Source organism: Zosterops lateralis, assembly GCF_965231275.1.
Source record: "Zosterops lateralis genome assembly, chromosome: 3".
Classification (NCBI taxonomy): Eukaryota; Metazoa; Chordata; class Aves; order Passeriformes; family Zosteropidae; genus Zosterops; species Zosterops lateralis.
The window spans coordinates 78420746-78437106 of NC_139764.1; the positions used below are offsets into that span (position 1 = coordinate 78420746).

A 16361-nucleotide genomic window follows, 5' to 3' on the forward strand; every position below is an offset into this window, starting at 1 on the left:
TTCTTTGTTTGTTTGATGGTGAATTCCAAAACAGCAGCATACTGTCAGCTCTCAGTATCAGCTTTGAAACTCCAAAGATAGCAAAGCATTAGACACAAACCACATGGCATACACACAATCCCACCAAAATTTCTCTGTCTATATGGGACTCTACTGATCTAAAGGGAAATAATCTGCTTTCATTGTTCATATGGAAGAATCACTGCCTAAAGATGGCTTTGAGAGTGTTGGCAAACAGTTGAAGGTCACTTGCTGAAGGAGCTCAAAGAACAAAGTGAACAAACTTACCTTTACCTCTCTCAAGTGTTCATAACTGAAAACTGGGTGAGGCTTTCAGTCTGGTCTTGGGATATGTGGGACACACTAAAAGAGGGTAACAAACTAATTGCATGAAAATAAAAGTGAATCACATGTTTTCCAAGCATGTTACTTAATATAATACCACTATAACACCCCCAAAGCCTTCTTGTCCTTTTTACAGGAGCTATTTGCCTTACTCAATCCATTGAACAACTTCATATGGGAGGAATTATTGTAGATTTTTTTTTCCATTCTTCCTTCACTCTTCATGTGCTTTGAATTGATTCATCCTCCATGACAGTTCCTGCAAATTAAAATATGAAGAAGAAAAATAGGAGTCAGACTAAAAATAGCAGCTGATGAAATACAGTTTAATATCCAGACATTAATATCCCAGTTGCTGTAGCCAAAACTGTGAGTTTCTATGGATCAATGTGCATTTTTACATATGTTCTAAGGACAGGGATCAGTCCACATAACTCCAGCTGTCTCAAGTCATCAAGTGACTGCAATAGCTATTTTCATATGTAATGGGGATAAACAGATACCAGGAAACATGAATGCAACCCTCCTTAAAAGTCTGAGTCAAGGGAAACTACGTGAATTGCCCTTTGAAAGTGCTCCCTTATCCACTGAGCACAGAACGAGGCTTAGAGGCAAGCTTAGCCCTGATACTTGGATTTAAGTAAAATATTAGACAAGAAGAACCACAGCTTTCAAGAGTGACATGTTTGTGGCTACTGTGACAGAGATGCTAAACAGCTGTATTAGTACCTTGGGCACCTTAACTCTCTTTCAACCCACTGCATATACCCCTGCCAAAATCACCATCCATGTACATTTGTGTCATTTTCACTGCATCTGGGAACCTCCTCACTTCTCTCCCACAGCTCTGTGCCATTTTTGTCCTCTGGTTTAAGACATACTGCTGCTGCCAGCTCCTTAGTTGCAAGCAATCTTGTCAGTCCCCTCTGCTACCTAACAGAAAATGATACAAGGCTGGTGGTTTGTCTTTTCCACTGCCTCCAGAAACATTTTAAACTTTTTGCAAAAGGAGCTGAATAAAGTTTTCCCCTGGCCCCTTCAACTTGCATTCCTGCAACCTCTTGGTTCCAGCTGGAAACAAGCAGAGGGTGACTCCAGTGCATTGTCTGTGATTGCATGTGTATTTTATCTGTTGTATACATCTGAGTATGAACAGATATAAACAGAGGTATGCTCTAATATGAACGCCAAAATAAAACCAAGTTTATTATAAAGATCCTACTGCTGTAGACATCCCCATATGAGATGATCTGCAACTGTGTCAGTCCAGGTGCAAAGATCTGTGCATCTGTGATCCCTTTGACACCTCACTGAATCTCCTTCCTTCAGAGGTAGCAATGTCTGGAGCTTTCAGGCAGTCTGACTTTCTATACACCCCATCCAAGAGGAGTGAGGTGACCGTTTCAACCTAGGAGCCATGGCAGGGATGATAATATAACTTTGAAATTCAGAAAATGGCCACGGTTCATGAGGCTTAAAAAATCCCAACAAGCAGACGTGACTGTATTGAGACCTTGAAGTTGAATGACATGCACACCCTATATTAAAATCAAACTCCAAACTTGCTTTCAGGCTCTTGACCTTGAGAAGGAGGCTACAGAAAATGTGAGAGAGTGCTTCTTTGGACTTCTGCTATCAGTGGTAGAAACCAATTTGAGAAGCAGCAGATGAGTTTTTGATGCTCTTGAAATTTCCAGTACTTCAGCCTCTGATTTTTCTGAAGAGACCTGACCATGAAGTGCTAGCAGGAATCACTGCAAATGTATCAGGCAAGCAGAAAAAACCTTAAAAAATGAAACATGGCAAATATAATGTGATTTTGGAAAACTGGCAAACTCTACCAAGCAAGTGTCATATGCACCATTGCATCTTTGAAGAGCTCAGCAGGCAGTTCTTCCTGTGGCAAATGGGTTTACTTTAGTCTTACTAAAACGCTGTAGATAATGTAAATGCAAGTGTATTATAAAAGTGGAACATAGATAAATAAGGGAAGAAAGAAAAAAATCTGTTTCCAAAAGTTAACCAAAAGATTCTCTTTTACCAAAAAGATGTAAATAAATGTTTGGAAAAGCACTGAACTGCCTGTGAGCAACATTCAGAAAGAGAACAGGAGCAAACTTTAAGGACAGGGGTGTTTTGTGGACTGGTAAGAAGGTGTTGGCATTTAATACTTTACTGTTTTAAGAGTAGATGCCTTCATAACTGATTCCTTTTTAACCTCCAGAATTTAGAATTTCAAGCTGGTCATAGTCCAGCTCCATTGCTCAAAATGGGCATGAGTAAACTTGCTCTCTGAGTAAAGTGACCAGTGCCAACTAGAGAGCAGGGAGGTAAAACTCTTTCAGCAGTGCTCAGTGCAAAACAGTGCCACAAGTCAGACTGGGAAGAATAAACTGGTCAATGCTGTTTCACAGTTTCCACAGCATTTAGATTTGTTTTTATAAGCGAAAATAGTCAGCTTCTAGGACAAACAAACAAACAGGAAACAATCCAGGACTGAATATTTTGATCAAAAGTCTCAGAATTCCTTCTCTTAAAATAAATTTTTGAAACAGTCTTTAAATACCAAGGCATGCCTTGCCACCTGTACTGAAAACACCTAGAAATAAAAGGATTGTGCTATCCCGTATCAAGACTCTATATGTATTGATACCACAACAAAGTAAACTTCCCCCAGTGTAAATTAAAACCTTGCAAAACTAATATGCAAGGTACAAGTAATGACATAGAAAGATGCTGGCCAAAGTGAAAGCTTCTAAAGACATTTCCAGATAAAACTTTTAGAAATGTTTCTTTGTATGCATATGTATGCTGATTCAAGGAGAGTCACATAAGACTCCCACATGTTATTGCATCATGGTGAGATGTCATTGTTGCACATTTCGTTGTTGCTATTATTTTTAAAACCATGAATGGTCAGTGGCTGTAATATACAAACTCATTGAAATCTGTGCTGGGATTCACTACCCTCAAAAATTGGTGTTGAAAGCAGTTTGAGTCTAACGGAGTCACTATTTGGCAAAGAAGCAGGATTGAAAGAAATTTTGGAAGTGCCAGCCCCTAGAAGTGGAATTTGAATGAATGTGGAGAATAAGTGGCAAATACTGCTAATGACAACAGATGGCAATTTGCAAGTTGCATTTTATTTAACTGAAATATAGATGATTAAAAAAAAGTTGCCTCTTTCCAGAAAGCAGCATTTTTTTTCCCCATTAGATATTAAACCTGTACTAATAATTTTCTGGTGCAATTTTGGTATTTACTGAATTTGGCATTGAATAAAATTGTAAAAACCATGTGTAAGGCAATTTTTCTTTCAATCTACCAAATGAGATACACAAACAAAACCACCCAGTTATCCAAGAGCCACTCTCTTTATTCTCAACTTTGATCTCAATCCCTTTGTTTCCCTGTCCCCACCTGCTCACTTTGGAAATTTGTGCCCTTGAGGTCTTTCACTCTGACTCATTGGACTTTGAAAGCACAGCCCTTTTAGCAAAACCAAGCACAGCCTCGAATAGAAAGTGCTTTATGCTAATGCTCCATCTGTGAATTGGCTTGGCTATTCAGAAAATCTAAATATGTCCACTATCCAAAAGCCATCTTCAGCTGCCTCCCATTTAAGGAAGAGGTAACTCAGTGTTAATCCACAAATTATCCTGCTGGACCATGTAAAGCCATGGTAGGAATCAGTCTTCAGAGCATCTTTTGGACAACGTTTCTACGTGGTCCTCTGCAACTCATCCTCCTCTCTAACACTTTTGCTGTAACAACAGGGAGCTCCCTGGTAATAGAGAGCTCACAGTGAGACATCAGATGCATCTTTTCACTCACTACCACTGTGCTCACACTGCTAATACTGTAGTAGCTAGTACACAGCATGCCAACATCAGACAACAAGGAGAATTAATTATCACAGGCTTTGGGGCTTTGAATCACATACTATCTACTAACATTTTGTCTGGAGCAACCAAACGCTTGATAGAAGTCTTAAGCATATCATTAAATCCCAAGGAGACATTTTTAGGGCAATGTTTCAGAAGCAAGTAGAAAGGTAGCTTCTTTGATAAGCCAGTTAAAAGAGAAAGAAAGAATAGTCCCTATTCAGCAAACACCCCTGGAGGGCACAGCAAAACAACCACTCGTGCAGGCTCAAAATAATTTCACAGCCATGGTGTGACACTCTTGCAGCCGATAGCGTAGTGACACCTGCTGATAAACACACACATTGCAAACACTTGAGAGATGAAGGGCTGGTTCGCATCTGCATCGAGCCTATTTTTTCTTCTGCTGCTGACATTACTGCAGTTCTACTGAAAGCAGATTGCCAAGAGCACTGCAGACCCCTAGCCATTCTCCTCAGCCTGTGCCTGGCTACACCACTGGCTGGCCATGACAAGCTCACTTGCTCTCTAAATTTAATGCCAATCTCTTTTTTATGGGTCTACGGGTTGGATCATAACTGTCTGAGGGAGGACATTATATTCATTTGGACATAACATTCAGTGATAAAGACACTTGCTCTTTACAGTGAACAAAGATCTTTCTCACTGCAGTTTGTGTCTTTGGCTTGTTCCCCAATTAATTCACTCTAGCTGTTTGGAAATGACACTTGGGGAAAGTATCTCAAAAAAGGAGAATTCAGAAACAAGGTTGGAGGGTTCTAACTACTGATTCAAACCTGAAAGCAGAGATTCATTCAGCTCCACTCTTTCACATACTCTCATGAATTTCCATTAACTGGGATAGCTATGTCCTTAACCATGTTTTCAGTCTGCATTTCTGTATTTCCCTTCATTCCTGCAATGGTGGAGGAAAGGCAGATAGTCACTACAATTACTAGTAGGCAAGGTTAATTTATATGCAGCTTTAATTATCTTCAGGCCCTGAATATTGGGATCTGTTTTCTGGCTCTATCACTGATCCTTGCAATGACCTTTTTCAAGTCACTCCTCCGTTAGATCAAGAGTGTTGATCATTCAGTCATGTCTGTTACCTCCTCAGTGATAAGCTCTCTTTGGGTCTATGCTATAAGCCCTCAAGGCTTTTCCAAATTCTACCCACACAAAGAATAGCCCCATATACACTGCAAAACAAGACTTTTTAACAGGCAAGGGATCAATTTAATATTGACAGAATAATGAGGTAATCCCCAATTTTGTAACAGGACATTTAATACACGTTTGTTAATTGGCATATATATAAACAGGATGAATGACCATGATGTTGAATCTCCTTGTGCCTCAAAATCTGATCAGCAAAGCCTTCTCTTCCTGGCTATTGTATCTACTCTTCAAGAAGCTTCCTTCATCATAGCAAAGCCCAGCAAGCAACAGGTACCAATTCTGCTGTGGCCACCTTCTGTAAGTTAGTATTTATCAAAGTTCATTCAAATAATATAAATGACATGGTCTATAAGAGACTTGTACTGACTTTCTTGCCAAAGAAGGTGGTATCTAAACAGCTGTACCTTCCCTCCCAGTGGATTTCCCAAAGTGTATCCAGTGATGATTAAACTGTCTTAATTATTATCTTTAGCAATTGTGCAAGGAAATTAATTATTACAGTATTTATCTTTATTGCTTAAATGCTGATAGGGAGAGGCAAGATGCCTTTTCTTAATTCTTTGACAATAATTAAAATTAATGCACAGTTTCCTGTTAATTTATATTTTTGTACCTTTGAAAACCTTACATTTTCTGCCTCATACTGCCGTACACTGGAAGGGAATGCACAGCAATAAAAATATGGGGGAAATTACCATTTTTCTAATTGAAATTAGAGCTGGAAAAGAGAAAGATCACATCCAGTATTCATTAGAAATCATTTTATCAGTTGAGCTGCTATTATTATCAGAATCAAGCTGTCAGCAGCAGCAGATAACTCTGTACATTCAGCCCTGCCCACAACCTTTGAGGAGCAATCCGGGTGATCTGGACAGGACAGATGGAACCAGGTGTGCAGAAATCTAGGAGAGCTGCCCACTCACCTGACTACCTGCTCATTCCCAGAGCACTTTTAATGTTGTCAGACTAACATTTTCCACTGGAAGACATTTCCCACCCAATATTTCTGCCCAGCATGGGGGCTGGATGTTATGTGAGCTGTAGTCCTTGCAGTTTTCACTCACTGTCGAGCTCCCCTTCCCTTCCTCTGTAAGTTAAGGCATGTCTGACCTTCCTGCTGCTGAGAATGTTCTGTGGGGGCATTAGAAAGTGATGCTCTCTACAAAGATAATTATGGTATGTGGTAGTGCAGAGCTGTGAAAGCAATAGCAACATCACATCTCCAGCAGCAGACTTCTCCAGAGAGTTGTATGCAAATGTATTTTAGCTAATATGAAATCTTACATTTGTTGCCTCCCTGAGGGCATCATGCAAGTCACTCACTTAGGATTTCTTACAATCGTTTCTAAATATGTATACCTGATTTCAGAAGGTCTTACACTTCTTTGAGACCACAGGAAAAGTCCCACGGGAACCAAAAGGACTAGGCTCAAGTTTGGCACTAGCTCTGAGCAGACAACTCTGCAGGCTCTGTTGAGCAGGGCAGGCAGCAGGACCTGGCCATCTCTCTGCTTGCAGAGAAGGGCAACATGCTGCAGCTCAAAATATTGTTTGTATTCTAACATTTAGAGGCACCGCCTTCCAAGTTTGTTGAGGCTGTGGTGACTTTTCATGTACATTATGCCGCTTCCTTTGAGATACTTGTAGAAGCTGTTGCGTTGTTGCAGTGCAGAGATATTTCACACCTATTCAGGCATGTCAGTTTAGTTTGGGGCAATTTTCCACGTGCTTCATGACGGCATTTGTGTCATGCTGACTGGTCAAAGGCACTGGCTAATCTGTCAGGTTATAAAGTCACACTGAGTCCAGAGTCAGCATTAGAGTTCAGACCCTGCCCAGGCCCGTGGAGGGCAGTGGACACCAGGCACTCTGCCACACCTCTGGCCCCTGCTTGTTAGTCCATCAATACCACCAGAATCAGGACAAGAAGACAAATAACTCCAGACAGAAGCAGGGAAAATTCACCTTGTCCAGGGTGTCCTCCTGGTACTTTCCCTGATTGGAAAGACTGGGTAGACTGGACTTTGAAAGGGTTTTTCTCCCTCTCTAACACAAAACTTCCTCACAAAATGCTGTTCCTGCTTTTTGTTCTTTTGTCTTTGGGAAATTACTTTAGAGGGGAGTGGTAAATTTGACAGCTGTTCTTTATCCAGATTTGGTGGATGAAGCAATCCTGCTCTCTTCCTGAGAAAGGGAGCTGTTGTGGGAAGAGGGGACCAGGCAGGAGCTGCCCCTAGAGAACGTTACAGAACATTTTGTTGAGCACTTAGAACACCTGCAAAAGTGGCTGTGCTATTTGAAGGGCTTTGAACATGTATGCAGTTCACACGTGCATGTGTGTGAACTGTTGTAGCTGGACAGGGTTTAGAAGTAGGCACTAAAGGCAGAAAAAAAAAAAAAAGCAAGGTCAGATGGAAAAAAGTGAACTGTCAGAGAAAGCTGAAGGGATATGCAGTGGGGGCACAGTGTTGGCTGGAAACAGATCTTTGAAAAAGTGGCGGAAGGAGATGGAACACCCTCCAGACATTCCTAGTGACTGTATTCAGCAAGGCACACATTTACACACTTCACAAACTAAAGAGCAGCACCAAGGATCAAGCACTGATCCATCACCAGGATTTTTCCCAGGAGGTGACTCCTTCTCCTAAATAGTGTCCTCAAACTCAGGCCTCACCCAAGGGCCACCCTACTTCCCACTGGGGCTACAAGAGCAGGGGAGTGCCCACCTTCAGCAGCTGGTAGCCCACACTGTGATCCAATGCTGGGAGCAGCCTGGGACCAGCAGTGACTACCCAGCTGCAAGACTGCCTTGCCCTGCTTCTCACCCACCTCCTTCTTCTCCATTAGCAGGACTGTGATTTTAGTCACTAATAAATGTCAAGACAAGTCTGGCTTGTGGGTGCCTTTAAAAATGTTTTATCCTGGTTTATACATGCCTAATTTGCAGATGAAGCTGCAAATCAGACCAATTTAATTCTAATGAAGTAATTTGTCCTATTTTGTCCAACTTAGATTTTTTAAAATGGTATGACTTATTTATGTGTACTACCTGTGAGCAGACTACCCCTGTCAAGTCAAGGAATCAGGACTCACTGGTAGTGCAGGGCACCAGATTTCTCTGGCATTGAACACAAATAATATAACCACAGAGTTATTTTTCACACTAAAGATAGTCCTAATTGCTTTCCATAGTTGTTTCTGTTTGATTGTTTTTAATTTACCATTTCTATGTCTGTATTAAAGCCCATGTTAAAAAGGAAAAAAAAAAAAAAAGAGCCTGTACACAATGTCAGTTGGAAAACACTGCTATTAACTGAAAATCCTGTTTGCACATTCTCTGCTACAGGTAAAATCCTCATCATTTAGGGTCCTAGTAATCCTGAATGGAAATTTCTTTTTATGAGTCTATGATTACATTGTGCTTCCTGATACCAGGGCACATCCTACCAGTAAGATGCCACCCCATCTATTCCTTACAAAACCGTAATTAGATTGTACGAGGATTCCTCCTACTGAATGAGATTGCTTTTATCAGAGTATCACTGACAGCCATAACAAATCCTCCCACCACTTGATAAGTATCATCAAAGAGTGAACTGTGATGGGCAGAAGATGAACTGATTAACTTCAGACAGTTGATGGAAAAAAAAAAGACGGGGGAGGGGGAAGGATCCTGAGGGAGAATGGCACATTTCAGTACCTGTGCCAGCAGGGAGAGCAGGGAAAGACTGGAAGCTCAGTCAAGGGCCAAGGATTGAGGAGTTGTCAAGTGCCCCATGGTCAGCCCAGCGTTGACACCACACCAGGGCATGGGCAGCTCTTTGGGGTACAAAGGAAATGGTATCCCCCATCCCACCACCCCATTTCCACCCCATTTTCTAGTCGTGGGGCAGTGTTCCCCCTCTGACTGGCAGAGCAATCTGAGCCAGAGGAAAAAGCAAACATTCCCATGTGGATAAAAATTATCTCCTAAGAGATTTCTGACACACTTGGCTTATCCCCCAGGGAAGTTTGTTTGCTGTGTTTTGGTCTTTCCTTTGACTGTGTCTCATGCTCATAAAAGTCACTAAGAAACACATTTTAACATGAATTTAGAGCATTTGGAGCCTATTTTGCCAGGAATTGAAACGTGTCAAGAGTGATCACACCCTTTTTTGCTCTAATTTTTTAACAGAAAATTCCATTAATGAAGTTGAGGACTTCCACTTCACTTGAACACCTGCCAGAGACAGCTTTAAGTCCCCTCAATCCATCAGGGCATGTGCCTTGGCCACTAGCAGAGCATGTTGGAAGGCAGAGGCAGAGAAGGTGTCTGACAACACGGCCACTACTCACTCCCACACCCAGCTGCGAATCACCTCCTCCATGCTGGAGGCATTCAAAGATCCAAGCTCACAGACCAGAGTGACTGATGTCAAAAAATATCTTTTCCAAATAAGGGACCAAACCTGATAGGGACACAAGGGGGTGGGAGGCTGGCCACCACATTTCCAGTCACATAGTGAATTTAGGGAGCACTAACAAACAGAAGCAACAGGTTCTGTGCATGCCAGGGGCTGAAAATATTAGAGGCAGGAGGTGAAAAGAGAATAGAAAAGACTTTGTGGGCGCTTTTTTCAAATAAAGACTCTGGTGTAAAGAAATATATGAAATGCAGGATCAACAGGCCAGCATGGCCACTGCTACCAGCCAACTGCAAGACTTTTCAAGGCCACACATAGCAGGACCTGGAAATCATGGATATAAAACACAAAGTGTGCCTGTGGATTTCAGCACTAAGATTTTTTCCAATGTATGAACATTAATGCTTCTTTAAAGAAGTGTGATGAAATTTCAGGAGAGGCTGAGAGAATGTGGTATTTATAAGGTCTGTGCCTGATAGCTTGCACATAATGGGCAGAAGAGACAGAACAAATATGATGCAGACTCTTATATCCCAAGTGATTTGAAAAGTGTCTGTGCCAAGTCACTTGGAAAATCTCATGAAATTAAATTATTCAGTGTAGAAAACTGTTCTTTTACAAAGCAAAGAGGCATGGGGAGGGAATAAGCTTTATAGACAAGATAGAATTTTGGATTAAGTATAAAAATAGATTGAAATAAGGGAACAACTATGGTCAGACCATGCTGCATTTTGTTTAACCACAGAACAGGGTAATGTAACACTGTAGGTTTGTCTGACAAACATATCTGTAAAACACAGCACATCCCTGGGAAGGGAGAGCAGGAAAAACCAGTCTCAGAGACAGAGAGGTTTGTTTTGCAGTGACCGAGGCTGACCATAACCAGTGGAAATCTGTCCTGTGGTTTAGGTGCCTTTTCTGCCACATTGCAGATCCTCACAGAGGAAGCCTTCAGATCTAAGCTTCTGAAAGTGGATCAAAAGTACCAAAACACAATATAACTGCAATAACTGCAAACTGATGGGGAAAATTGTGATCACACAGGAATTTTTGGGATGAACCCAAACTTCCACACAACCAGCAGGAAAGTTGCTGCTGCCTTTAGTATGATCAATCCTGACTTTTGAGAAGCAGGTAACTAATGATTTCCTGGGCTGGGATTTGAACCATCAGTGAACAGGGTAGTACAAGGATACTTACTGAGAAGGACAGAGCAATTACATAAGGAAGGGGTTGTATGGGACCAGCAGCGGGTGAGTGTAGCAGGAAAAAGGATGTCAGACACAAAGGAAGATGTTAACTTGTGGGACTTGTGAAAAAGTCTCACAAGGTCACACAGCTTCCTTATCTGAATCCATGTATGTAACTCATGCACAGGCATCATGAATCCCAGTTTAGGATCCTGATGACTACACCCAATTGTCACAAATAAGTGGCTTAAGTTGCTTAAAGAATCACCATCAGAGGTTCTGTCAAAAGCTGATTTTAATATAAATTGGTGAGAAATGCAACAGAGTTTCGTGGCAAGATTTCACTCTATTACTTACTACACAGACAAATAATACAAAGGAAAATAGGCTTGGAATCTCTTTAGAATGATCTGCCCAGAGACTGAGGATGCAAAAATAAGGGTGTGTGGGGTAAAGGACACCCTCATTCTGGGACATGAGGTTCATGATAGGACCCCTTGCTTCAGAGAAGACCCCTTGCTTTCTAAACCTTTGACATGGTCTGGGTGTGGCTGAGTCCAATCTTACAGTCACAGACCTGGTCAACAATTTATGTCTACAGGGTTTAGCAGCACTTAATCATTGGCTAATTTAGCATTTATAAAGTGATTCTGTAGAATTTACTATGCTTACAACAGTGACTTAGTTACAGATCTGAGATGGCAAAATTTATGCTATAGTTGCCATAGGGTGTTCAAATCAATTCACACATGTAGGCATACAGACACAGAGATTTATATATACATATCTATATGTACAAACGTGCTTGTTAAAAATCCCCCCTGTGTGTCAGTGAAATGTGTCAAATGCCTTGGAATTTCTTAACAGGCAAAGATTGAGCCTCAAGGGTTGGGGGTATCAGCAGAGACCCCATCCTCAGCTTTCAGCAACAGTCTTCCAACTATCACACACGTGGGAGTTAATGAGCTCCAGGAATGCCCCTCTCAGAGGTGCTGGTTCAACCCACTGACACCTAGGAGAGTTCACAGGACCTCCCTCAGAAGCACTCTTTATAGGGTTGTGAGACGACTTGCCTCAGTCATGAGTGAGTTTCCATGCTAGCCACAATCCAGGTCAGTAATTATTGGAGTTTCCAAAGCTCCAACAGCAATGATTTTGTTCCACTCAAGCAATGATTGAGGTAGGGAATGCTGCAAGGCTGTCAAGGATGAATGAATATCCCCACTCCCATCCTTCACCTCAGCCAGGCACCAGGAGTTCCTGGTATGGTCAGTGCTGCTTTCACTTTAGCCATGCAAGAGTTTCCAGTGTGGTCAAGGGATGCTTCACTGCCCAACTCATGACACAAATGCCAAATTCCTAACAGCAATTCCAGCAATCAAAAGCAGTCCCGAGGGCAGGGGAGGATGCACCACCACAACTGGGGAGCTCAGAAGTAGGAACTGTTCTGCAAGTGTAGCCTCACCCACGCTGAGCAGAGAGTCAGGAATGTTCCCACTGTTCTGGCAGTGTTCTGTCTGAGAACACTCAGAAGAGAGCTCATCATCATCACAAAGGAGCTCCATACTGTGTTCCCCCATACTCCTGGAGAATGTGGCATTTCCTCTGTCAGTGTGACAGAGGCTTGACCATAAACAGAACTGAAAGAACTGTGAAAGCCAACTGGGTCATAAAAATTTTTACTATCCCAGGCTTCGTGGGCAGAAAAGCAGACAAGGCAAGCTTTGTGATCTTATTTCCTTGAATCTGTTTCATATTTCACTTTTATTTCCTGGGAAGGAGAGATAGAGACAGAACACATTCATCTCTGTCAGGAGCAAGTCCAGCCCTCACTAACATAACAGGAGAGGGCCAAGCCAGAACAAGCACTTTTCAGTGTAATTGCTTTGCCTCAGCGATTTTGTTTTATCACAGCTGATGTAAGTGAAGGCGAGTGAAAGGGACCTGAGAGCACAGCTAAAAAATGACACAGCACACAAAAGGCTTCAGCTTTCTCAAAGACAGATTGAGTCTGTCATCTTTATCTGACACTAATTGGGAGCTTTTTCATTATCACTGCCAAATTCTGCCCTTGGCTACTTGCCCATAAATCTTTTTGACATTTTGCAGTGGGACCTGGAGGCAGATAATCTGAGGGCAGAATCTGATAGGGAACTGGTAGAAGGACACAGGGAGGGCCCCAAAGACTTCCCTTTGGAATTCTTCCCTTGCCCTGACTCAGGCACATCTGATAGCTGCAATGGCAGCAGCGCAGGCTTTTCCCTGTATCTGGGATGAAAGGGAGTGCATGAGGTTTGTTTGTTTTGAGAGAGATGGGATTCAGCTTTAATTTAATATTATTTCCTTGGCAACTTTTGGAGGTGGGCTGGAGAGAGGTTGCTCACCGTAACACCATTGTTTGCATTGGGATTGCGATGGAGTTTTGAAACTGCTTATGCTTTTGGAGAGCTTTCAAATACCTCATTTGAATCACATACTTGGGAAGGGACAGAGTGTAGTGATTCTGACTAAGAGGCCACTGTTACATCAAGCAGCTGGTGGTCCACACAGCAGGTAACCCAGACAGGTGCCTATACAAGCTGAAACCAAAATTCTCTTTAAAAAGCAAACATATCTGAACCAAACAGCATCCTACAATGGAAAAGGCTCATCAACTCAGGCAAAAAATGTGGATGCATGGACCAGAAAGGGAATTTGAAAGTTATTTTGAGCACAGGATGAAGTTTAGCCTTATTTTAGCACTTCTTTCTCTTGTAAAGATGCAAATGAATTCACAACCCTTAATTTCCCCAGCACAGTGAAAATGTTGCAACATGCAGAGAGGCATTTTTAAAGTACCAGAAATCCAATCGGGAAATAGCTGTATAATTAAATAAGAGCACTCCACTGTGCAAATGGGCTGGCCATATGTCCATCTTGTTTGGTTTCTGAGTGTCTACGCAGTTATTCACAGGTTTGCTTTAAAAATTATGTGTTTAAAGTGAAGCCTGCTAAATGGAGGAACAAATAGCAGTTTGGAGAAGAAGCTCCAAACTGGAGCTTTGTCTACCTACCTTTACCTTTCCCTGTGCCTCATGGGTTGATTTGCATACATACAAGTGTGAGTGTTGACAATGGAAGAATAAGTGTCAGGCTGGAAAGGCAGGTGGCATTGGATAATGTGCCATTTCTATTGTTTGTTCATCTCTAGTCATTCTTCTGATCTCAATTTTGTGTAAAATGCCTGACTTTATACATTGGCTTATATATTACAACAGGAATTAGAGGACAAATTATTACATTGCTTGCATTACTTTGCTGTAATGCAAAGTTATATTACTTTGTACAGAACAGGCTGGAGGGCAGAACTAGGTAAGGATATTATTATGTCTATGTGACTGTACTTCACAGGAAGCCCAAAGATGAATCAGTGCCCTCTGGCAGGTTTTGTGTGAACACAGACCAAAAAGATGATCCCTGCCTTCAAGTACAATTTAGCTTCTAGGGTATTTTTACCTGAGCTCAGCCTGGAGCAGCAGTGATAGAAGGTTCCTGTCAGGTGATGGAACTGGAGAGGTCTCAGTCCACATCCTGGCTCATCAGAACATATATTATCATGATACTCTTTCTGTTTTCCACAGTGGGTTTTTTGTCCTATGTGAGACACTCTGAGGCCTGGAGAGATGTCCTCTGTCAAGGACACAACAGATTCTGTAAAGCCAGCATCACTAATCACTTGGAAAGAAATCTCACATGCTGTAACAGCCACCAGGGACATCTAAGAATCTTTGGGACTGTAGCAGGGTTAGGGGTAAAGAGGAAAAAGTGGAAACACTTCACAAGAAGATTCTTGCTGCTGTCCAGTCTATCAGTCCCTGCCAGTGCCCTTTAGAAATTTTTTCAATCCTTGGTCCATCCCATAATAGATCTCAAAGGAAATGCTGTAAGTTTTGTATCAGCTTAGACAGGGTGGCTTCAGCCATCCTCTCTTCTGCCTGGCAGAAGCAGAAGTGTAAGTCAGGAAATCACCATCCACATCAGTTCACGTCATTTACAGTCTGTGCTGCCAGCTCTCTGATTTTCAGGTCAAAAGATGAGTAAAAGGCAGGGAGTGAGGAAAAACAGTGTATTGCAGTGGAAGTGGAAGCTGGGAAGATACTAAAAATACTGTGGCAGATCTATGAAAAAAGGGACGAGCCACAGAGGTGCTGTGGAGTTGGAGGAGGCTGGTCCGGGGTAGGGGTCCAGGATGCCACAGTGTGGATAATACAGTAGAAGGAGGAAACAACAACATGGTCCTGAGATGATTATGGTGGAAGTACAGAGAAAACCTGGTCTCAAATTAATATTTTTTTTAGTTAGTTCAAAGCCATTTTCTGTTGCACTAAATACAGAATATTAATAGAGTAATACCTGTTACCATTCACCCAGACTCATTATACACAGTTTCATTTTAAGGGTGATTTTTGTCATCTAATCATTTGTGCCCCATTATTAGATTGGGGATTATAAAATGAAAGATGACCTTTTCTTCTGCACTCTAGACCCTGTTTTACAGTTTGTAATTGAGAAAAACTGAAGATGCATTTGGTCAAGAAAACAGTCCAGACTAGACTCTAGAACAGACACCTTTTTTCCTTCAGTGTTTCTAACTCAGTCTTTTAATTTTCGAATCTTTCAGAGCTAATTATATACTAATGCTACCAGCTTTAAGTTACAAATCTAAATCCCTAGCACTACAAGGGTGACTGACAAATGTGTTCTGGAATGAGTTTCATGCTTTTCCTTCCTCAAACTCATACACATTTGTCAGGGGGAGACAGAAGGGGAAAAAAGCAAGCCAAAGTACATTGTGTCACTGAGAACTGTCTTTCATGGAGACAAGAGCTGCTCATATGAAGAGTAAGGTTTAGCGATAGATATATATTTATACAGAATTAACTAATAATAGCTGTTGACTTTGGTTTTAACAGAAGTCAGTAATTCTAAACTTTCCTTACTAGCATTAATAAAACTCAGCCCTAGTGAAGCATTGTTGCTGCACTGGAAATCACTTGCTCAAAATCTCATCCTGTTCAACTTCAGGCTCAAACCCACTGTAAATCAGTGCGTAACAGCTCACTGGAAAGTCATGGATAAAGGTATGGATGGCACATGAAGTATTGCAGGTCAGATTATTTGTCCTAACCTGATTTACATTCCATGGAAGTGGTGTCCATTTCTTCTGATGTAAATTTCCAGTATCTGTTTCAAAATTAATTAAGGGCATGACTATCACCTGGTGTAAATGACTCAGATGCCTCTCTGTATTCCCTAAAAACAGAATAATTTCTCATCCCTACATAGTTTTGCTAGCTAGGACTCTCAGTTTCTAGTTG

General features: G+C 41.6%; 1 long non-coding RNA gene across 1 annotated transcript in view; it reads right to left on the reverse strand.

The window, feature by feature from the left end:
• Positions 1-254: 254 nt before the first annotated feature.
• LOC310907227 overlaps positions 255-16361 on the reverse strand; it is a 61375-nt gene continuing 45268 nt past the window's right edge. Inside the window, exon 4 of the long non-coding RNA XR_014589571.1 lies at positions 255-604. This is a non-coding gene — a long non-coding RNA (uncharacterized lncRNA). The remainder of the gene's footprint in view (positions 605-16361) is intronic.